The sequence below is a fragment of the Bradysia coprophila genome, unplaced genomic scaffold (genome assembly GCF_014529535.1).
Source record: "Bradysia coprophila strain Holo2 unplaced genomic scaffold, BU_Bcop_v1 contig_110, whole genome shotgun sequence".
NCBI classification, from domain to species: Eukaryota; Metazoa; Arthropoda; class Insecta; order Diptera; family Sciaridae; genus Bradysia; species Bradysia coprophila.
Genome location: NW_023503387.1, coordinates 97,602 through 121,274, shown reverse-complemented (window position 1 = coordinate 121,274; position 23,673 = coordinate 97,602). Strand labels below are relative to the sequence as shown.

The 23,673-nt window shown below is 35.4% G+C and overlaps 1 protein-coding gene across 1 annotated transcript in view; it reads left to right on the top strand.

The window, feature by feature from the left end:
* Window positions 1–278: 278 nt before the first annotated feature.
* The window catches only part of LOC119073030 (potassium voltage-gated channel protein Shaw), a 43,284-nt gene continuing 19,889 nt past the window's right edge, over window positions 279–23,673 (top strand). Inside the window, exon 1 of the mRNA XM_037178347.1 lies at window positions 279–1,713. The gene's annotated coding sequence lies outside the window, so the exon portion shown is untranslated. The remainder of the gene's footprint in view (window positions 1,714–23,673) is intronic.

The following is a 23,673-nucleotide window of genomic DNA, read 5'->3' as shown; positions in this document are numbered from 1 at the left end:
ACCCGGCTTTACTCGGGATTATTACTTTAATGAGAAACGAATTAAAAATTTTCCACGGGTCAAAAGAAATTTTTTCAAAAATACTTAAATTTTCCCGAAAGTCAAGTAACGCGTGAAAGTGAAAATTTTTCGCGCGTTCTTCCTGACTTTTCCTCATTAGTTGTTATGCCAAATTTCGATTCTCTAGAACTTTCAGTCTGGGCTCCTATTGACCAACCAACAAATATTGATACAAGCAAACAAACCAACAAACATTAAACTTTATATTACAGATATTGAATTGTATATAGCTTAACGTCAGCTAGATATAATCGGTTTTACTTCAAAGTAACTTGCGAATAGAAAAGAAAATCTTTTGTTGAAATTATCCTTTGTCACGCAACTATATTCATTCAACCCGAAACCGCAATGTTTTTATTATATAGAACAAAAAAATATTTTATTCTTTTTCCCAAAGTAAAATTACAAAAAAAGATCCGTTCAATTCGGTACGTTTAAGAAGCATAAAGTGACTGTTGGACGATTCGATTATGGTGGATAGAATTTTGTCGTTCGTTATTCCAATTTCTTATATTTTTTTATATCTATTGTTGACTTCAATCAATCAATAAATATTTGACGTGTTATTATTGGCATCAATCTTCGTTTCAGCCTGACTTCTCTTTATTGGCTAGTCAGAACAACAGGAAAAAGGAAATATAAAATTCAATAATCCTAATAAAATAAACAAAATGCTCTTCAATATTTCAAAAATATAATTATTTTGAACCGTTCACCCGCATCAACAAATTTGTTTACACCCAGCTTTTATAAACAGATAAAAGTCTACACAACAAAATAAACAACAGAATGAAAAAAGTGGTTTTGCATTGGCATAAAAAGTAAAAACAAAAAACAACAACAACAACACAACAAATACCCCAAAAGTCCCATTGCGTACGAGAATGAAAAAAGATGAAAGTCGATTCCAAAAAAAATTTCGTCCGACATGGTTTGATGTATTTATGGCACTTCTAGCAATCCATCTGAATGAAAATGTTCTCTAATGAAAAATATAAAATTGAAGCCGAAATGTTCACTTAAACAAACAATAATCGTTGAAATAAAGTGAGTGTTGCTCTTGTAAGCGTTTTGGTGTAAAAATAACTTTTTTTTTCTCCTTCATCCATGGTTTTAATCTAAATAAACAGAAGTGAAAATAAATTCATCAAATGATTGAAGTATAGGAGAAGTGAATGTGAAATAGATGAAGTTATAAAAAAAGATTATGACGTTTAACACCCAAATATACCTATCTATTACGTGATGTTATGTTATGATGCTATTATTACACACAGAAAGAAAAATATCTTATTAAAAAAAAGTTGATGAGGTGTGGTGTGGGGTTAAATAAAATGTAATAAGAAATTTAACGATGGTTTATGTGGTTCATGGTCCAAAGTTTAACTAGTAATTGTTATTGCCCGAGGTAAATAGCAACATTTTTTCGGGAAAAAAGTTCAAAAAATATTTATTGTCATACTTAAGCAAAGTGTTTGTAATAACAAGTATAACGTAACGTGAAAGTGAGTAAATAAAAATATATCAAGCATCTGAAGGATACTTACTTATAAGAAGATAAAAATAAATAAGCGAAAAAGAAATTCAAATATTTATACATGGATAATACAAGTTATACGTACAGCACATAAGAGCACAATGAAAAAACGAAAGGTAAGAAAATGCAAGAAAAAACATTTTTTTATTTAAATTTATTCTTTTGTTGTGCAGATTTATTTATACAAATTTATATTTTGTTATACTTTCTCTCGAGTTCCGAAAATATGTTTCATATTTCGCTCTCCTTATTCCATTTTTCAATTTGTTCCACTTTATAACAAAAAAAAATTGAAATCCACTGGATGGAATTACATACATAACGAAGTGATTTAAGATACAAAAAAAAAATCGAACATAAATTTTGTCATTTGGAACTGGCACGAGGAAAAAAGAAGAAGAAAGAATGAAAATGGCACACATGACGAAATGCTACCGATGGCATAAAATCCATCTGTCTCTTCAAATAAATTTCGAATCAGTCCTTTTTCAAACCTTTTCCGTTGAAAGACAGATTTTATTGTAAGTGACCGAACAGCGTTTTGTTTGCAGAAGCACACAGAACACCTTTCGGATGAGTTTTCAATCGATATTGAAAATGATTTATTTTATGTAAACTGTTACGACTTTTATGAAAAGCACTCCATTTGCAACGTTTGCATGACGTCGCCTTGGGCCAGAGTGGGCTGTCCATAAAGTGGATACATAAATGGGCTTCGGCATATGGGCATGTTTCGTGGGGGTATGGACATTTTCAGAAAACATGAGCACCCATACAACTTTCGAGTAACTACACTGATAGAAAAGTTACCGCGCTGGACGTGTACTGTACGTAGTGGACGTATAAATTGGCTGGCAGACAGCTATTTTTGGATCGAACTTCGGGAACGTTTAGTACACGTGCACTGCGTCAGTAAACGTCCAGTACGTTTGCTCTGGTATCCGAAATAAAATGAAATTTTGATGTACATTATTTCGTCAAATTTCGTTCTTTTTAATTTTAATTTTTTTATTTTTCGTGTTTTTATTCATTTATATCGTAACTTTTTCTTAGATAAAAATTTTCTCCATGTTTGGTGCTGGGTTTGAACTGGGGACCTCTTGATCTCAAAGCGGCGCTTCAACCAATGTTGCAATTAAGACATACTACATTGATAGTTGTATTGTGAAGCGTTGGTAGAAGTAGGTAAACGTGGAGCACGTTTGCACACAAAGTACTTATACATGCTATACGTTTACTTACATGACACACATATGAAACTTTGAAAATATTTTTTTTATTCTAATTAGAACTATGGTATATGACAATGACCTAATATCGAGAATCGTAATCGTAATTCCTTCTTTTTATTTTTGCGTAATATTTCGATATTTCAACAGTATGAGATTGGAACTCAGGGAATAAAACGTTTTGAAATTTAAATGACTGAATTTAATATTTCTGTTTTTAAGTGAATCCTAAAATCCTGATACAGATACATTCATCTCATGTACGTAAAGGACTTGACATAGTTGCTATTAATATAAAATGCACAGTGTACGAATGTTAACGCACAACAAGTACGATCTTTTGACATCATACTTACCATGCGTATACAAACATCCTAAACGTGTACTTTTCTCAAACGTGTTGGGCGTATGAGGTAATTTTGCGATGAAGTTACACATACCAAAATTTTACACATGTCATACGTCGACTACACGCGTGAGATGTATGGCTCACATATCGTATGTAAACTTACATACGACAGGTTTGCCATACATACCCGACGCATACTATGCATAACAGAAGTATATCATACATATCCGAAGTACACCGCCAAAATCTTTTTTATCAGTGTATTACCCCATATGCATTATCATCTCAACCTGTCGAAATTATCAGAATTCCAACGATATTTACTTAAAAAACTTAAAGAAATACAAAGACGAAATGATAAAAATAGTTGAGCTTTTAAACAAGAAATTGTCAGCGAATTAAAAATTCTCAAATTAATGGGCTGGTCTTGATATGCCCACTCATCTCTACCTCGGGTTGACAATCGACCATTTAGTGTAAAAACTATTTCTCAAATATTAGTCTTAATCTTATGTAATGGGCTATTTACATGGTACCTGCTGTAATCTACTATTCCTTTTACTCAACATCACTTGATGTAGACGTTGAATCAATCTTAAACCGATGAATTCCTAAATTCCTAAATTATAAGGCATAGATAGGAACAATTGACTTTCTAAAATGAATTTCATGTAACAGCACCTTCGATGCATCTTCAAGGCTGAAGCGGTTTAAAATATCTCCTATTTTAGGAATTTAGATTTTGAATCGAGTGGTGACGCACTTCTGCACCGAAAAAAAAATAATTTCACATGGTAGCTGTGCAGAACATTTTTTTTCAGCATATCTGTATATTCTACCGCTACGCTGAATTATTCTAATTCTAATTATTCAGTATAACTGTACTATGTTCAACTACAAAGTACAACTGTGCAGCTAAGCTGTAGTATTGTACTGTTATTCTAACAATTGGTTGTGTCCCGAATTTGTACAACAGAGTACATGATCTGTCACGTGTTTAAGCTACCGTGGAGATGTACAATGTTCAGATTAGCTGAAGAATCGGTGCCAGAGCAACGTGGTCGTTGGAAGTATGTTTGTTCCACAGTGGGTTTATAGTGATATCGCGAAAATATCGGGGGTGATCTCATGCGTTATTGATACAAGGGTTTTTAGCAAATAATATCTTAATCGAAAGTCCTATTTTGCAACGTTAAAATAATCCTGTAGACTTTATAGTCCAGTCGCATAGCAGAAATGATCAGGAAGGTGTTACGTATTGCTTCTAGTGAGTTTATGGAAGAAACGAACGCCCTTCTATTCGAATATTAAAAAAATAGCAGCTACCCAGAGACATTCATAAGGCATCAATTGTTTATAGAACAGCCAGCAAAGAATCCATTCACCGGGAGGCTTCCAAATTTATTTGTATTATGTCGGTACTCTCTTTTCATTGTAAATTTCATAAAATCAATGGTGAACATCCAAACTATGGTAGCAACTCTGGCAATAAAACCTGTGGACAGAACAGAACAGAACAGAGGCAGTTTATTTGCAAACATGAAATCGAGGAAGAAAGAAAATTTGCTTATAAACTCCATTTTCAAGGTTAACTGCAAGAGCTGTGGATTTTGCAGAGTTTTCCACACTGATCGTTTCGATATCTTTGCAACATTGGACTTCGTTGTCACAAAATTATGCAGAAAAGTGGGACGGTGAATGAATTTAATTAAACAACGAAACCTCAAGTAGTTAATCACTTCAGTTTTACATCTTTTTATTCATGGTCAAGTCCACAGAAACACTCATCATTTGTCATGGTCCAATCCGATAATAATAAAAAAAATCGGAATATCGTCAATGAGGTTTGAATCGTTTCACCGAGTTTTCAAAAACATAATAAAAACGATCAGCTGTAGGAAAAATCTTTTGGAGTCATGTTTCTTCAAAATTAGAATGAGGTATGCCAGCATTTTTCTAAAGTTCCAATCTATGGCGGTTTCAATGTCCTGCGGTAAAAAACCTCTAAGGATTTGTTTGCAAAAATTCGAGTGTGATTTTTCATTCAACGAATGTGTGTATACATACCACCAAATTCGTCAAAACTAGTTTTATAGAGGTGAAAATCGGCTATGTTTGTCGGATCGAAAATGAAGACGATGAAAGTCCGGTTTTCGGGTTAATTAACAAAATAATTGTAAGCGACGATAAATTCTTTTTTGGATACCAATTACTTACAACAATCGGCTTTTACAAGCACTATAATGCATATAAAGTTGTTGCTGACGATGTATCTTTTATTAGACCTGCAAATTTTCATTGTAAATTTTCGTATGTCTTTGAAGGTGTTAAAAATGTAAAATTTGTAACTTGGGATTAAATAAAATAAAAATTGCCTATTTGCCTATTCGTATTGCATGATGTAAAGGAATAAGTCTGTTGGTCGAATCACAGGAAATTACATTACTACACAACAGTACTCGAATATAAGAAATTTTGAAGTTCAATTTCACAATACAGCCCATCTGTACATCGATGTACAGCAAAACTTGACCATGGAGATGTACGATGTAATAGGAATTAATGTCTGTCAAATACAAGTACTTGGTTGCGAAGTGGGTAAGTTGGTGTATTAGAGTACCGTAGGTTCCGGGTTCGTATGTACCTCTGCGGTCGCTATTTTTTTTTTTTTAAATAATGTTTACAATAACATTACACTGAAAATTGACGAATTTGGGCTATATTTTCTGTAGAAATATTGTTTGTTTCCTCAGAAAGTCAGCGTTCCTTCACCTTTACATTGTACAGCTAGGCTGTACAATACTACTGCTACGCTAACAATTGGGTGTGTCCCGAATTTGTACAGTAAATTTGTACAGAGACTACAGCTGAGCTGAACAGTTTTTTTGGGTGTGGATTAAATGGATCAAATAAAACCATTTTTAACAAAAAAAAAAAACTTTTTCTATGTCTCGTGCAAACCAAATTTTCCTAATTAGTTTACCTATTTTTTAGGTGGGTGGTCTAAATATTTCGGTAAAACTAAAGAATTGTTTTCGGATTAAATGGATTGAATGGAAGTGCGTCTTGAATAGTTTACAGTCTTTTTTTACCTACAGTGTTCATCTTTAGAAAACAAAATTTTGGATTTATCAGAGTTTTAAAAGTAAACATTTAATTGACTGGGAACATCAATGACGTTTAAAACTCTCAAAAAAACGTTTTTTTTTTTCGAAGGAACGATGTTATGGGCATAAATAAAAATTTCATTGATAGAATTCGAAAATTAGTTTATAATCTTGCCCACACTAGCTATTTTGGCTCAAATTGCACAGTCAGTAAAAAAACGATCTTTTCAAAAACAGAAATTACAATAAATAAAAATCGTCCACTTTATTGTGAGTTTTTTCAACTTGTTTTCTAAAAACGTCTCTGCAATGGATTCTCTATGAGATTACCTGTTCAGACATACCTCACACGATGTATTATGTCGTGATTTGCCGATTTTGTTTGCAAATAAAGTTGAAATTTTTGGTTGAAAAGTCTTAGTTGGGAACATTGACAGAGTTACCCTGCCCGAGTGAAGGCGAAGAACAACAACGTTCTTATGGTATTTCATAGCTGGACTCCTCAGCTATTCACTACAGTTAGCAGCAATGTCTTCTGTTCCCAACTGCCCGAGATATCTGTCAACATTGTGTGCAATTTCATGCTACTACCCCAAAAATCAAAAATCAGCCTAGAGGCAAGAGAAAAATGAATTAAAAAAAAAAAAATTTTGCTGTTTCGGATTCCTTGGTCAATTCTGAGTACAGCCTGGGGCCAGGCCTTTTAAAATAAAAACAAAATGAAAATACGACTCACCCTACGGTATAGTATAGAACGCGAGCGTAGCGAGTGAAAAATTTCGTTATATAGATCAAAATTTTGACCACCGGCAGTGCGATCGCATGCCAAATTTTGTGTGCTAACTAACGAACAGCCAACTTCACGATACGGGATAATAATTAAATATTCTTTGTTGCGAAATAGAATAAGCTGAAAAATCTGACTAAAATGTTTATTGAACAACTTGAAGTGACTGGAATATGTTTATATTTGAAGTTAAAGAAAATAAAATCACTAAATTGTCCCGAAAAATGATAATATTTTGTGTTTAAGTTCTCATGAATCCAGAAAAGTTGCCTATACTCAGAATGCCGAGAGATTTTATCGATCATGGTTTGGCGTGTGGTATTGTAAACATTTTGCTGTAATATGCGTCTCTCATAAATCTTTTGACTTAAAAATTCTAATTTAATAGCTTCAAAAACGCACGGAACAATTCTCATTGTTTATTTTATTACTGAAGTTTTTTTATGGACTTCGCAATACTTTCGATGCACACAAATACAACACTGTCACGACTAACTAAAAACATAACAAAAGGTCTCCGCACCATAAAAAAACATAAAATCAATAATTCCTTTCGTGTGCTACACGACAGTAAAAAGTTCTATTAAACGTTAGTCAGTGGGGTAAACGCATGTAACAGCAACAAAATTATGCCATCAATTGTAGGAATATTTGTAACAGTAGATACGTTTTTCACATTGTATTTCGTCGGTTGCAGTGTGTTAAGATGAGTATGAGTACACAGTTCTTGCAAAATATTTGAAAAACCGACACTCTGCAAAATGATTTGAAAAAATGTGGCACGAAGTTCTAAGCGTTCCACTGAAAATTTCTTTATTAAATGTGATTAATTCTTCTTCTTCTTCTTTTTCAGCCTGTTTCTATCCACTGCTGGATGTAGGCCTCTCCAACTTCTTTCCATTTCGTACGATCCATTGCCATTTGCTGCCAGTTTGTACCTGCAATATTCTTAATTCCGTTTGTCCATCTCTCTGGTGGTCTACCTATAGCTCGTCTTTTATATGGTCGCCAGTTCATGATCTTTTTGGTCCAACGTTCGTCTGTCCTTCTTGCAATATGTCCCGCCCAGCTCCATTTCAGAGATGCTATTCTTTCCATGACATCAACGACCCTGGTTTGTTGTCGAATCCATTGATTCGTCATTCTGTCTCTGAGTGTTATTCCAAGCATACTCCGTTCCATGGCTCTTTGTGTCACTCTCAATTTATCTTCGGATGCTTTCGTTAAAGTTAACGTTTCCGCTCCATAAGTGAGCACTGGAAGGACACAAGTGTCGAAAACTTTGCGTTTCAGACTATTATTCATTTTGCTTTTGAAAATTAGTCTGAGTTTTCCGAACGCTGCCCATGCAAGACCAATCCTACGTCTTATTTCTGCAGTTTGGTTGTCCAGACCTAACTTCAGCTTATGTCCTAGATATACGTAGCTGTCGACTCGTTCAATGACAGTGTCACCAATTTTGATTTCTCTATCGTCCCCGATGTTGGTCATGACTTTTGTTTTCGATAAGTTCATCTTGAGGCCAACTTTGTTTGCCTCTTCACTTAACTGTTGTAGCATAAGCTGAGCCTGACCTAGATTCGCTGCTATCGGTACAATGTCATCAGCGAAGCGGAGATTGCTCAGGTACTCTCCATTTATCTTTATTCCCATTTTACTCCAGTTTAACTTCCTAAAAACACTCTGCAGAATCGCCGTGAATAATTTCGGTGAAATGGTGTCACCCTACCTTACACCTCGGCCAATTCTGAATTTCTCCGTGCTCTTATGAAGTTTTATACATGAAGTAGCATTTTTGTACACATATCGAATTGTGTTGGAGTACCTTGAGTCTACTCTACATTCGTCTAATGCGTCCAATATCGACCATGGTTCCACTGAATCGAAAGCTTTTTCGAAGTCTATGAATAGCAAGACTATGTCGATGTTGTATTCACGACACTTCTCAATAAGCGTTCTCATCACTTGCAAATGGTCGTTTGTGCTGAAACCAGATCTGAAAGCAGCTTGTTCAACAGGTTGGTAGAAGTCGAACTTGTTAGTGTTCCTCTTCGTAATGATTTTCATAAACAACTTGTAGAGTGTTGACAATAGGCTTATGGGTCGGTAATTTTCCAGCTTTGTTATGTCTCCTTTTTTATGCAGCAATGTAATTACCGCATTTTCCCAAGCTTCTGGTACTTCTTCCCATTGGAGACATTGATTAAACAAAGCCGTGATTGCCTTTAATAAGGAGTCTCCACCTAGTTTAATGGCTTCCACTGGAACACCATCTTCTCCTGGAGACTTTTTGTTTTTCATCTCGGCTACTGCGGCCTTGACTTCATCAACAGTTATGTCGGGCATATCATCCGATCCCACGTTTCTTATTATTGGTCTATCTTCGGTTTCTTCCGTTGGACTCTGTCTTGCTGAAGAAAACAAATTCTCATAAAATTCTGTTGCAATGTTTAATATCACATTTCGATCAGTTTGGATCGTTCCTGTTTTGTCTCGTAATTTGAAGATTTCTTTTTTGGCGTTTGTCATTTTTCTCCGTAGGACTTTCATATTGCAGTTAGCTTCAATTATGTTTTGAGCCAATTGGACATTATATTTTCTTTCATCTGATCTCCTTGCTTTGTTGATACTTTTAGACAAGTTCCGGTATTCCACCGAATCTCGTCCTCCGTTTTTTACCAACTCTGCTCTGCTTGCGATCAGGTCTAATGTTTCTCTGCTGAGTTATTAATTGATTAGTTGAAATTAATGCTTTTCCGTGCTGTGATGCAAAACATTATGAATTCAACTAATAACTCTGTTTATGAGTGTTTATTTCTCAGATACTTTTCACAAACTGTGTATTCTAGCCTTTACAAGAAAGCTGATGAAAATTATTATAGAATTTAGCTTTCTGGTACATCAAACTGTTCCATAATGTAGCACAAGGTCCGAGAAGCATTTATCACACGCATCCAACCAACCACAAACTCGGCTGCATCAGAAAAGTAAACCAAAATCGCATTTTATGTAAGAAGTAAAGTCGGGAAAATTATCATTGAAAAGCAACTTTTAAAAGCAATGAAATTGGTCGACAACCGGTCGAAAGTTCTCTTGCAGCCAATAGACCCTACAGCCCAAGTTTTTTAGGAAGTAGGGAGTCTATGCCTTTCCATGGAACCCTCAACGGCCAGGTTTGTTGATGCGCGCAAGCATCACTGGTCAGAGAAACATTTTTCTTAATACAGTCACTGGAGCTACCACAGCAAACTGTTCTTTATTTTTAAAAGCGAAAAAAAGGCTGCAATGCGCAACCAGTAAAAAACGATCTTTTCAAAAAAAACAAAGTTACAATAAATAAAAATCATCAATTCTACTACGTCCTAAAGTCCCCAAAATGCAACTAGCGTTTCTCCGTTGAATTGCAATAGAAACCTTTTGTAATAAGTAATCCATTGATCGGGGTTCGCCAGAAGCTTTTCGCATTAATGAACCCAATTTCTTTATAAATGTACTTGTTTCAGGACCCATGCAACCTAGTGATTCGAAAGCAATAGGTGTAAATAAGTAATTTTCTTTTAAACGTATGTAATGATTATGCTTGAATCTCTCAGCATTATCTGCAATTGATCCAGATTTTTTAGATGATTGGCTTAGGTAAGATGGAGCTAGTGTGTCTCTAATGGTTACATCCCACAAAATCGGTTTACCGTGACTCCATGGAATTAGAGTCATACCGTCCGGTCTTTTACCGTCGTCTCTAGAAATGCCTGGAGGTTGTACTAGATTCGGAAAACCTGCAGAGGAAAATGCATGAGAAAAGATTTTATTAACTTCATCATGTCCAGAAATCCATCCTCCGCTTTTATTGCAAGATAAACCGTGTAAGCCATCCTTCGTAACCGTCTTTCCACAAATACATTTATGCTCTTCACACAATTGACTGCCAAAACGAAGACCAACAGCAATTCTTGCAGAATTGTTATCTAATAGTAAGCCTAACTGACTCGACCCCTTATTACCCGAGATAATCAGGATGAAAAAATTTCCACCTGAGCACTGTCGATTTTTCAAACAGCTCTACCACGAAAACGAGAATTCCTAGCGAGATACCTTGTTAGACCCGTACGAAGTACTGGGGTCTTATAGGTTTACGCATACGTTTGTAACACGTCGAATTGGACTCCCTGAGTAAGGGGAAACCTATTGTGGTTGTCTAGAGATGCCAAATCCGCGAGAAAAAAAAATGTCCGTCTGTCCGTCTGTCCGTCTGTCTGTCTGCACGATAACTTGAGTAAAACGCATCCGATTTTGAAAATTCTTTTTTTTCCCGTTTGGTAATGTCAAAAGACAGGCTAAGTTCGAAGATGAGTGATTTTGGATCGACCCCTCCCGAGCTGTAGCCCAATAAGTGCTTTACGGTTTTTCGACGATATCTCCGGACATTTAAACGTTAAACTTGTAAGTGATACGTCAAATAAAAGGTATTTACAATACCGATCGACAAAAAAAAAGTTTATGGAAATCGGATGACCGACTCGTGAGTTAGACCCCTTGGTGTGGAACAGGCACAGGGCGGCAAGCAGTTTTTGCTTGTAGGTCGGCCACATTTGAACATATTTCGTCTGTTTTAGCTTTATTAGATAGGTATTGACCGTACCAATCAGGGAAAAATTTTATGAAATTATGTTCTCCGGAGCGTGAGCTAGGTCTCTTGGAGTGAGCTCTTATCTGGCTACTCGGAAGTACAGTGAACGTGGTGTATTTTGACAATATCTCGAGTAAATTTTGACCGAATTTCATGAATTTTTTTTTGTTTGAAAGGTATTAACGAATGTAAAGCGTCGGTACTATTTCCGGTCTCCTAACAAAATGGCTGCCGGCGGCCATATTGGATTTTATTAAAAGTGATATATCTTGGGAAAAGTGGTACTTAGAGAGTTTCTGTTAACATGGAAATAATGTGTTAAGTGTGAGGGGTTTCAGGGATTCCATATATGGACATCTATATATACCTATATACAGCTATATTGAGCTATATACAGGCATATAGAGCTATATAATAGCATATATTCCTCTGTGAAATGTTTATTTATAGTGAAATATAGTTAAATATAGCGGTATATAGCTGTATAAATAGGAATTTATGAAATTTGTCTTCGTACGGGGCTGTCTATATTGCCTCCGGCAATTTAGTTGTATATGATAACAAGGCAAAGAGTGGATAATGTAAGTGATTATAAAGGGAGAATAGTTTTTCAGCAGAGGAGAAAATGAAGTAAGAGAAATGAAGAGTTTCACATTAAAGGCTTTTGATACGAATAGGTGTTTCGTACGGGTCGGCGTTAGCTATGTTTGAACTCGTAATCAAGCAATGATTTCATGGGACTTTCATGGCACGGCTAGTCGATTGTTCGAAGAATTCGCGATTTCACTCTTAAAATGCGATTTTTTGCTTCGGCTTGCAAAACAAAAATGAATTTTCTCCAAGTACTGACATGGCAAAACGGAATATAAACGGAAAACGCTTTTGCAAACGGAGATGGTGCTGTTCGTGCTTTAATGACCGAGTCAAAACAAGTACATCAGAACCATTCATTACTCGAAAATGTTTCGTTGATTTTATTTCATCATTTGAAAATTGAATTTTTCTTCTTCATACGAAACGGTTTCAGAACGGTACGAAATACAGTCATGCAACAGATTACCGTAACTGTACATTGTGAAACACGGTGGGGCTGAACGAATTTTAAATAAACATGTCGACTTCCATATCGGTTCTTTTCATATCTGAGTTAGGGGAGACATGTACTATACAACGGCACATGCTGCAGGCGCAACCGCTGAGCCGTTTCTGAGAACTAGGAATATCGTCGCCTGGCCCAGTGGAAGTTGCTGGACCAGTGTTTGAAACTGGAATCGGTAGAGGGACAAATTCTAAGATCAACCATATAAAAATTATTACTCTCGGTCATTTGGTCGCAGAGCAATAGAAGGTGAAAGTGCGACTAAATTCTAAGATCAACCATATAAATCCTCTAAGAAAGCAGGGTCTATTGCAGATAAAGCGGAGAGATTTAAGCATAATCATTATATACGTCTTAAAGAAAACTATTTATTTACCCCCCTTGCCTTTGAATCATTAGGTTGCATGGGTCCAGAAACAAAGAAATTTATTGACAAGTTGGGGTCGTTGATGAAGAGAGCATCAGGGGAGCCACGTTCCAAAGATTATCTGTTGCAGAAAATTTCTATTGCTATACAAAGAGGCAATGCGGCATGTATTCTTGGAACTTTAGGAAGTAATAGAGCGGATGATTTTTATTTATTGTAATATTTGTTGATTGAAAAGATCGTTTTTTTATTGACTGCGCCGTATGCGAGCAGTCTTTTTTTCGCTTTGAATAAATAAATTGACGAGACAGATTGTAATAGTCATAGTCATGACACGAGTATTACTCTCGGTCATTTGGTCGCAGAGCAATAGAAGGTGAAAGTGCGACTTTCAGCTTCTATTGCTCTGCGACCAAATGACCGAGAGTAATAATTTTTATATGGTTGATCTTAGAATTTGTCCCTCTACCGATTCCAGTTTCAAACACTGGTCCAGCAACTTCCGCTGGGCCAGGCGACGATATTCCTAGTTCTCAGAAACGGCTCAGCGGTTGCGCCTGCAGCATGTGCAGTTGTATAGTACATGTCTCCCCTAACTCAGATATGAAAAGAACCGACATGGAAGTCGACATGTTTATTTAAAATTCGTTCAGATCCACCGTGGAAATGGGTGATTTCGAAAAATCTAAATGCAAGCGAGATGAAAATTACACTGTGAATAAGAATGTTTTCGGTTGTTCATTTTCTATTTATTTTTTATAAAATTTATTACACAGTTTCGAGGGGTGTCGTAGAACAGTTTTTTATTCAGAATGGAATAACTTTTCAGTTTGCCATAAAGTCATAAAACAACCGACAATAGGGGTTCCCATTCGTCCTCTTTTTAGAGGACATGTCCTCTTTTTTCGTCTCGTTTTTCTTTTTTACAAATATTCTTAGAGCATCACTTTTTTGATGAAAACGTCCTCTATGTCCTCTTTTTTTCAGATCTGCTTCTCTTCTCTTTTTTAAGTAAATTTGATGCAGCTCATACCTAAAGAACGAAAAATTTTCGCTGCGGGCCATTAACTATTAATTTTCTCTGTCATAGAATCTCTGAAAGGTAATACAACGAAATCTTAATCTCAAAAAAAAAAAATCACACGCTCCGCTCTCATTAAAAGTATAAAATAGTGTAGCGTTGTGTGAGATACCGAAGATCACGCAAGAATAAGGTAAAACGAAGTCTGTGTTTAGGTAATATGGAGTGGATGTTATTACTGAGAAGAAATCCAAAAGAATATCAGGACGACTTCAGTGCATGTTGCACAGAGCATTCTTGAATATTTTTGTTTTCAGCATGAACTGTGGTGGAAGTTATGCAATAGTTACACAAAGTGCATGTACAGTCGTTGTAATTCCGCGTCAGAGATTCACTTTTTGTCCTCTTTTTTGACGCCGAAATGTCCTCTTTTTCAAAATTCAAAAATGGAAACCCTACAATAGAGTACGTTCACTAAACAAACAAGCACGCGTTTTAGATCACATGCCATTTTTTGTCTTACTTTTTGGCGAGTTTTCATGACTCGCGGAAATGAGCTCTTCTGTTTTTACGCAATTATGAACTGCTTATTTCTTTGACAACTGTATTTATTGGGTCGTTTCAGAATGATTACCAATGCACATTTAAATTAAGCCGATGATTCCCAGCCACGAAATGTTGGTTCTCATGTAATCACAAATTCAAATCAAAAAAGAAAGATGTAAAAAAAAACGAACGAAAACACATGTATTACGGCTGTGTTTTCTTGTATACATTGCGACCTTAATTGATTCCATTTCCGCAACAGCATAAAATTATAAACTCTCTTATGTCAAGCAACAAATTTTCTTTTGAATTCCAGCACCACTACTACACACATAAAAACTTGTATTGTATAAACGGATAACAGCCTCTCCGCTAGTTCAAACATTTATTTTTCATTTACTTTTTATTTATTTGTAAAAGTTAATTTGAGCAATTTTATGATGTTTTTGGTTTTTGAAATGTCTTTCCTTGATGACGTTCGTGTCAGATGCTCTTTATATTGATGAATCGTGCTATTTATATATACATCTATCTCTGTGTATATCTGGCTGTTTTTAGATTCAAAATGGAAATTGTCTAGTGTTTATCCCATGCTGGTTGTTGTATGGTTCGAGTTTTACATTCGCAACGAGAAATATTTTCGTATACGAAACGTTTATTTACATAATCTTCATCGATCCGTTGTGTAGTATTTGTAGAAATTAATGTAAAACATTGTATAAACAAAGCAATATATAATGTTTAGCGTTCGTAAGCATGATCATCATCATTAGTCGAATATGTTTATAAAAGTACCTGAGGTCAAATTGAATGAAATGGTGCTGTTAGGAGTGCTAGGATTTGTTTTTTTCTCGAGTTTTGCCACGTTTCACTTACAAATCAAGTAAATCAAGACTTACACTGCAGTACCAAGAGAAAACATGACAACTATTCAAGGGCTGAAAACGTTTAGACAGGTAGGTCACGCAGATACATATACGCGAGTTAGACACAATGTTTGACGATAAAATAGCGGATTTCATACAAAAATCAACTTATCATGATGGTTATTAGTACACTCGCTGTAGAAGAATCCGTAGGAACGAGTATGTCGAGAGCGGGTGAAAATTTTAAACGATAGGCAGTGGTCCCCAGAAACGTAATCGGTCGGATGTTTTTCTCGATTTTGCGGCATACCCGAGTTATCGGCTTCCCCCCCTCCAAATCCGTGTTTTTACGCATGTTTTACCTTCCCAATGGTAAAATACGAAAAATAAAAATATAGTTTCTTCGGGAAAAGTTCAGAGAATTAAATTCTGAAGAAAAGTCTCCTTGGTGGTCACTTTGTAGAAAAAACAGGGTGGTCCGAACATACTATCAAAATGTGAAAAATGACAAAATATAAGGAATTTTGAATTTTTCCTTCCTTTTTTTGCGTAGATGAAAGTACTTCATAGAAATTATTATGAATTTACACTGAAATAGAGTATAAACAAGGTCAATAAACTTTAATTTGCACAGTGTGGTCCTAAAACTTTCGATTTAGATGCAAATTTTTCGATAAAAATTGACGCCTTCGTGATCAACCCAGAGTTGTCTAACCTGTTCTTTCAGAACCTTTTAAATTTGTACGACGAAATGTAGTCCCAACAATAATTGGTGTAAGATACACATTTCATATAATTTTACACCAATACATTTATGCGTTGACGCTTTTTGCTTTAGATAGTTCATATATAATATCTTTATTTAAGACGTCTGTTCTATAAACATAGAATTGTAAAATACACAGAATACTGAATTAATCATTTTGAAAATTTTTCTTGTAGTTTTGTTGTTTTGAGACACCATTCTAATTATACAAATGATGGTGCAATATTCTTAAAGAATCTTTGATTATTGTGATTAAGATTTCCTTCATTTTTTCCTTTTTAATTTTGGAAATCTTTGTTTGTAATTTGGAATTGTATCGACGTAATGGTTCTGTTTCTCAACGTTGATTTCATCGGCCTGATTTAAATGTTTTTCCCATCGTATTGTTGGATCAAGAATATAACCAATTTTCCCCTTTGGATCAATCGCCACGATGTACGTAAAACGAGTATCTCCGTTTGTTGTCTGTGTTCGATCTTCTCTCAATGTATGCCATTTCATTGTTTTCACTTCATCGGCTAATGTGTCGCAGACTTTGTGATGTCGGTTGTTCCGTAATAATTCGCCTTTTACACATTTTCCGAGTACATGTGACAAAGTTTCATACTCTCCGCAGTGTCTGCAGAGGATTGTACTGGAATCGTTTCGGCGATTACTACGGACGTCGGCGTTATTCGTTGACATTTTTAAGAGATTTGTCCAATCTGACGATGATAAGCCAATTTTGTTCATAATATTTTATTGTTGCTCGTGCATTCTTTGAAAAGGCAGACACCATCACCTCGTACTTTCAAGTTACACCATTCTTGAAATGCATTTTCACGGAGAGTTTCTCGCAACTTTTTTGCTGTTGGGATTTCATCTTCGGATGGTAATTGAAGGCGTTCCATGCATGATATTTGTTCTTCTTTGAAATTTCTGCACACGTGAAGGAGCGTGTCGTTTATTTGTTCTAATTTTTGTGCTATGTTAACGTGTTGCAAGTTTACTTCCCACGATGCCCGAACAATACCAAGACCGCGATATTTTCTTGGTGAATATAACATGGAGTTGGGTGTGTCAGCTAGCAAACAACTTATATTTTTCACACAACCACGAATGAGAGTATCAATTGCATTCAATACAGTCTTTGGGATCTTGTACACTGGTGCTGTCTGTAGTTGATTAATTATTGTCGGCCATATAAACTGGTTTATGATGTTAATTTTCTGGTCAGCGTGCAATAGTGGTGAAGTGCTTAGAGTTTCAAATTTATTTTTCAACTCGCTTAACACTTCAATCTCTTCAAATATAATTTCGTCCTCAAAGTTTATGCCTAAATAAGGTAAGTGAGGTAGTAGCTGACCGGCTAAGCAATCTTTCAACTTTGGTCATCAGTATCTCAGGATGATTTCGATGAAACTAAGTTTTTCCTTCGTCAGAGTTTAATTTGATCTGTTCCTATTCCGCAGAATATCAGAAATATTGACAATTAATTAATTTTTATTGTAAAAAACTGATTTTACTGAAGCACTGTTTTTGATGCAGTAGCTGACCACAAAAAAACGGATGTTTTTATACCTGACCAGTCTTGTTGCAGTAGTTGACCACTACAAAATTAAGACATTTTTCACATTTTTCGCAATAATTTCGCATTATTCGACACATTTTCACTCTTAATTTTTAATCACATCATTTTGTACACAACAATGCACATGGAAGGTGAATTTGTCACATGAAGAAAAATGTACGGAATTTGGTGCGGTCAACTACACAAACATGGCATATTTTTGATGCAATGTTTTGACCACCATGTAATTAATCAAATATTTACTTTTACACGCTATTTATGTTACTAATGTTAATTGTCGAACTATTTACTACCTCAAAACACCAAAACTTTGTCTATTAATAATTCTTTTGTCAATAAAAACCTTAAATTAGACCACACCGATCTTATGATTTTCTTAAGAAATGTGCAATTTTGATGATGGTAATCCTTGTCCTACTCCTTTTCTACTTTTGATGTTTCTTGAATTCTTATTTCCAACATTAATGTTGATTTCATTGTTTTTGAGAAAATTGCAAATCAGTTTGAATAATTGTCTTCTTAATTAAAATCACAAGTGTGGCTTTATTAATTTTTTTGAATTTGCTATATTATCTCCTTTCAACAGTGCTTTGGGCGCCTTTTATTAACTTTGGGCACCTTTTATTATTTTTGAGCGCCTACTCTGGCATTTCACAGGGAGCCAGGCCCAAGTAAGACATATCAACATTATTCGAACCTGAGAAGACTATGTCTATTTTAACTAATTTTTAAGCATTCAATGAAAAATTTAAAGTAAAAAAATTGCATTAGAGATTTTGATTAAAAGTTTGGTGAGTTCTTAGGTGCTGATGTGCCATATTTTTACGCGAAATTTTGTTGAATATAACATATATAGTTAATATCCTTCAATTTTAATTCAGGCTGTATGCGCGCTTTAGAATTTGAGCGGAAAGTTGAGGAAAACCAAAACTCTCATTGAAAATTTGAATTTCAAGTGAAGGTGTGACCGTGAAGTGAACGAAGAAATCAGAGCTGCCATATATTTAACGCTGCATTGAAAAGACCTTTTCACGTTCTTTTTTCAATTGTCAGCGCACCGTCAGACCCGTAACAGTATTTACAGAAAAAAGTTATTCACGAATCTCTGAAGATCATATTGGGGTTCAAGCTATTAGATAGCTTCAACTTAAGTTTTTTAGTTTGACAGCAAAAATACGTTCATATGAATAACTTTAATAGTATCTTGTGTACCAATAGTTCGCTATGCTCGTAACTTACTAGTGGAAAAATCAACATTTCAAAACTTTGTGCAAACTGACAATTGAACAATCCAATCTAGATATTGAGGTGAAAATATATCCGTTGCAGAAAGAAATATTTCATGCGACGGGCCGAAAATAAAGGCATTTTTAAATTTTTCTCGGATGTTTGTGATGAAATGTTGTTAAACATTATCCTTTTAGGAAGGATTCATTTTAGGAACTTTTTAGCGCACGACATTATCAAATCAATTGTTCAAAACAGGAACGCAAATAACTATTCGATTCTACTTTTGTGGATGTGTAAATAATACAAATTTTCTATGCAATATTCCTATCAGTTAATATCACCGTAGTTTTAAGGGTAGGGCGATTTGACAATAACATGTTCATTCATTCATTGGAAATGACCACTGATTTTAACGTGCGATAGGTCGTCCAGCTTGTTTTGAAATTTTTCACTATTTTCCATCGATATAATATAGGGTAGATAAGTAATGTTAAGAGCTCGTTCAGGAACGATTTTTTCTTCACTGAGTTTCGTTCAGTTAACGATGACAGGTGTAACTGTGAGGTTAGATTTCTCACGATGTATTTTGGTCGTGAAATGTTACCCAAATGTCATGAAACTTCGGTGAAGTGAATTTACAATGGATGTGTTGTGGTCTGCGGATATAAATCATTTCGATTTCTGTGGATCATTTGATGATACGATATGCCAGCGTCGACAGTTCAAGAACAGAGTTTTTCCGATGTCAAATCGATCTGACACCGACCTAACAGAACTTTTTCATAGAACGGCTTTACATATAAACGGATGTTGTGCTAACAGTAATCCTGTACGAGCTGGGGGCTGCAAGTAACCACAGTACAGACAGTATTTGCTATATTGCTGTCGAGTACATCAGAACCACCAAGTTTCATGTTGCCGGCGAATGTGTTCGAAACGGAAGGGGAGCGTATTTGGGAAATCTTGGATACGCGCAATTATATACGAACAAGATATCTTCTCGTCGACTATTTGGATCATGCACTGGAAATGTTGCTCGGCTTTTTTCAGACGGGGAATAAGTACAGTTGGCCCGGTCTCATCGATCCGAAAGATTATTAGGACGCAATGACAGCGTGTCGGTACAGTGAAGGAAGTGAAGATCATGCCCAGGAAACCATTCAATACTATTACGAGGCATATGAGGAGACGCCTGATGCAATTCAGATGATCAAAGAAATGGTCGAACTGGATGGTCGATCTTAGAAAAGCGCACTGTGCGAAAATATTTTTTTCTGACTTTTCATTGCGTCGAATGAATTCTGAATGAGTGATGTTCGTCATGGTCAAATAAATTTCTAAGAAACAAAATAGTTCTGTTGTCAGTTGTTTTTGGCACCTCCTTCCTCTTCATTTTGTATATAAGTTCCGTTCCCCTCCACTTTCGGTCTAGTAAGTTGGTCCGTTAAGGCAAGTTAAGGACGCAAGTGAGTATCACTGTAAAGTTGAGGTCCTCCACATTCATAATAAATAATAATTTAATCAAATAATTGCATTAGTGAGGTGGAGGTCACAGCCCTCGTCAAAGTTCACCTACGTTCCATCGATTCTGAGAAATTTTTCGGAAGTCATTCGACCGTTTGTCATACAATTTTTTGAAATTAATATTTTCCCCGAGAATACTCGACCTCAGCTTTCCAACGAACCCATACACGCTCGTATCCTCGCCACCTTACGGAAATGAAATCCGGACTACGAAACCCCATTTTTCGACTTTTTCGACTTGTTTTGGGGCCTAGGCACCAAGGCCTAACTAGGCATATATAAAGAAGTCCCAGAAAAAATAGCGCCGATTTCGGTCAGTCGAAATTCAAAAGAATCCCTCTGTGGGAATGTAAACATAAACAGAAAATTAACTCGTAACTTTCACTAACGTATCTGAACGGCAAACGTCAGACAACTGTTAGTGTAACACGAGGGGTAACCGACTCGGGTAATTGACTACACACCCTCAAAGGAATTGCCGGAGTATCCGGTAAATAATTGGAATTGATGGAATTGACCGGAATTGATCGGAATTGATCGGAATTGATCGGAATTGATCGGAATTGATAGGAATTGACTGGAAATGTGTGGAATTGTAAGGAATTGAAAGTAAATGAGAGTAAATGCTGATAAGTGTGATTATGGGAAAGAAGGACCAGCGAATGCAAAACCACATTATTTCCTTTTCGTTTTAATTTTAAAAGCTCCCGCGCAATAATTTACAGTGTACAGTGTTGATCAGTTCCATTTTAGAACAGGTCCAACGTCCTTTTATGTTCAAAATATGCACACTGAAGGATTCTTCTTCAGAGGATTTTTGTGAGTCAGATACGGAAGAGTTTGAGCCGCAACAAACAAGTGAATGTTCGTCGGGGGAATGTTAGGCTGGGGCATTGCCGATGCGAAATGCTCCAGTTTCAAACCAAATTTACCAAAAAATGCATCACCGACAATATCATCTATTCCATCAACTTTTCAAAACCCTAAAATCTTACGATGTCGATCACTTGAACGAAACAAAAAATTGAGTGCTTTGGCTTTTGCTGACGTGTGCTGAACAAATCCATTACCTGTCGAGGTACGAACAACGTTTTGTGCATCGGACAACTGAAATAGACAAAACACAGCAATTTACTTGAAAACATACACACTTCACATTCACCATGTTAATCAATCGTATAGTCATGTAATTTCTTTCCCGCACCATAAATCGTAAAGAAATGAAGTTTTTTTCATGCTTTGGGCATAAATTACGGACATTTTCTCGTAACTTAGGCCCTCAGAATGAAAAGTTGTATACGCATCTGTTGTGGACGGTTTATTTTAGGCACTTTCGCTTGTCGCCCTCACTTCGTTCGCGCTACAATCCACAAAATTGCCTAAAATATACCGTCCACAACATATACGTAAATAACTATTCCTGCACGATATATATTTCGGGAAAAACTGACATTTCTTAATGAAAAATCATGGCAAAATATGTCGTATTTTAGTTGTCGGATGCACAAAAGTTTTTCGTCATTTCCTGCCTTGGTACGAAAAATACTATTTATCTAAAATAAACAATGATGTGAAATCATTTTAAACAAAAATGCAGTCAATTGGACGGTTTAATCTAAATTGCAATTGAAAAATCTCTTCTAAAGGTATGAGTAAAAATTAAAGATTCTAACAAAATGAGTCACAAATGTAGGACAACATAGTTGTTCCAAATTTTATCTTGATATAGTCTGACGATTCTTTTTCCAAAATGCTTAAGGGTTTAACTTTGACTTTAAATTTATATCTATTTGAAAATATCGAGCAATTATTTCGAAAATTCGTGGAATTGAAGGAATTGATTGGAATTATAGGAATTGAAGGGCGAATCCGGCAAGTAGTGGTGTTAATCCGTTAATTAAAGAAATAAAAGGAATTAAGAGCAATTAAAAGGAATTGACAGGAAGTACCTTTAGAAATTGAAAGGGTATTGAAAGGAAATTGAAAGGAATTGAACGGAATTGAACGGAATTGAACGGAATTGAACGGAAATAGAGCGAATCCGGCAATTAGACGAGTTGGTCCGGTAATTGAGGTAATTAAACGGAATTGAAAGGAATTAGAAATTGATTTGCCACCATTTTGGCCAGTCGGTTACCCCTCGGTGTAACATTAAACGAATCGTCAAATCTTCACTGAGTGAAGAAAAAATCGTTTCTGAACGAGCTCTAAAGTAACTTTATGCGGAAAGATCACATGGATGTATGTGCAACGTAACTTACGTTTTGAGAAAGCGCGCGAAATAATGTCATACAAATATTTGAAAATAATTGATACTCTGCATTTCTCAATTTTCTTTTTCTCTTCGTTTTGTTTTTTTTCACTTTTATGTGTATATATTTCCGAAATTTCGTTCTTCGTGTCTCATTATCTATATTATATCGATGCTATTTTCACATTATTTTCAAATTCACATAAATTCGCTTCGAATCAAGTTCATTACTTGAGTTGATCAATCAATTTTGATGTTAATCTTAGTAATAATTAAACTGAATTGAATTCTCCACATTTCATTGTTCTGTTCTTTTTATTAAAATTTGTCAAAGTGATCTGTTCGCCAATTTACTTTTAACAATATTTGTACTGTTTTGCAAAATCTCATTAATATTTATATGAACAATCTTGCAGATTATGTTTCTATGGATAAAATCGTTGTCGTTCGTGTTGTCAAAGTTAGTTTACAGTTTTTTTTTTCTAACAAGCCTCTATCCTACTGTTATATTCAATTTTCTTCCATTCATTCTTTGCTGGAATGGGCTTTTTTTAAGTCCAAAAATAAAATCTTAAATGAATTATGGGATCACACGCAGAAACCGTGTTACACGAAGAAGATAGTTAAAAATATTTTGAAGACTTAATAAGAGCATTTATGTGTACCAAAGTTAAAGTTACGAGAAAAAAAAGCGTCGCGGTTACGTGATTCTTCACTTAGTGCAACAAATACTAATA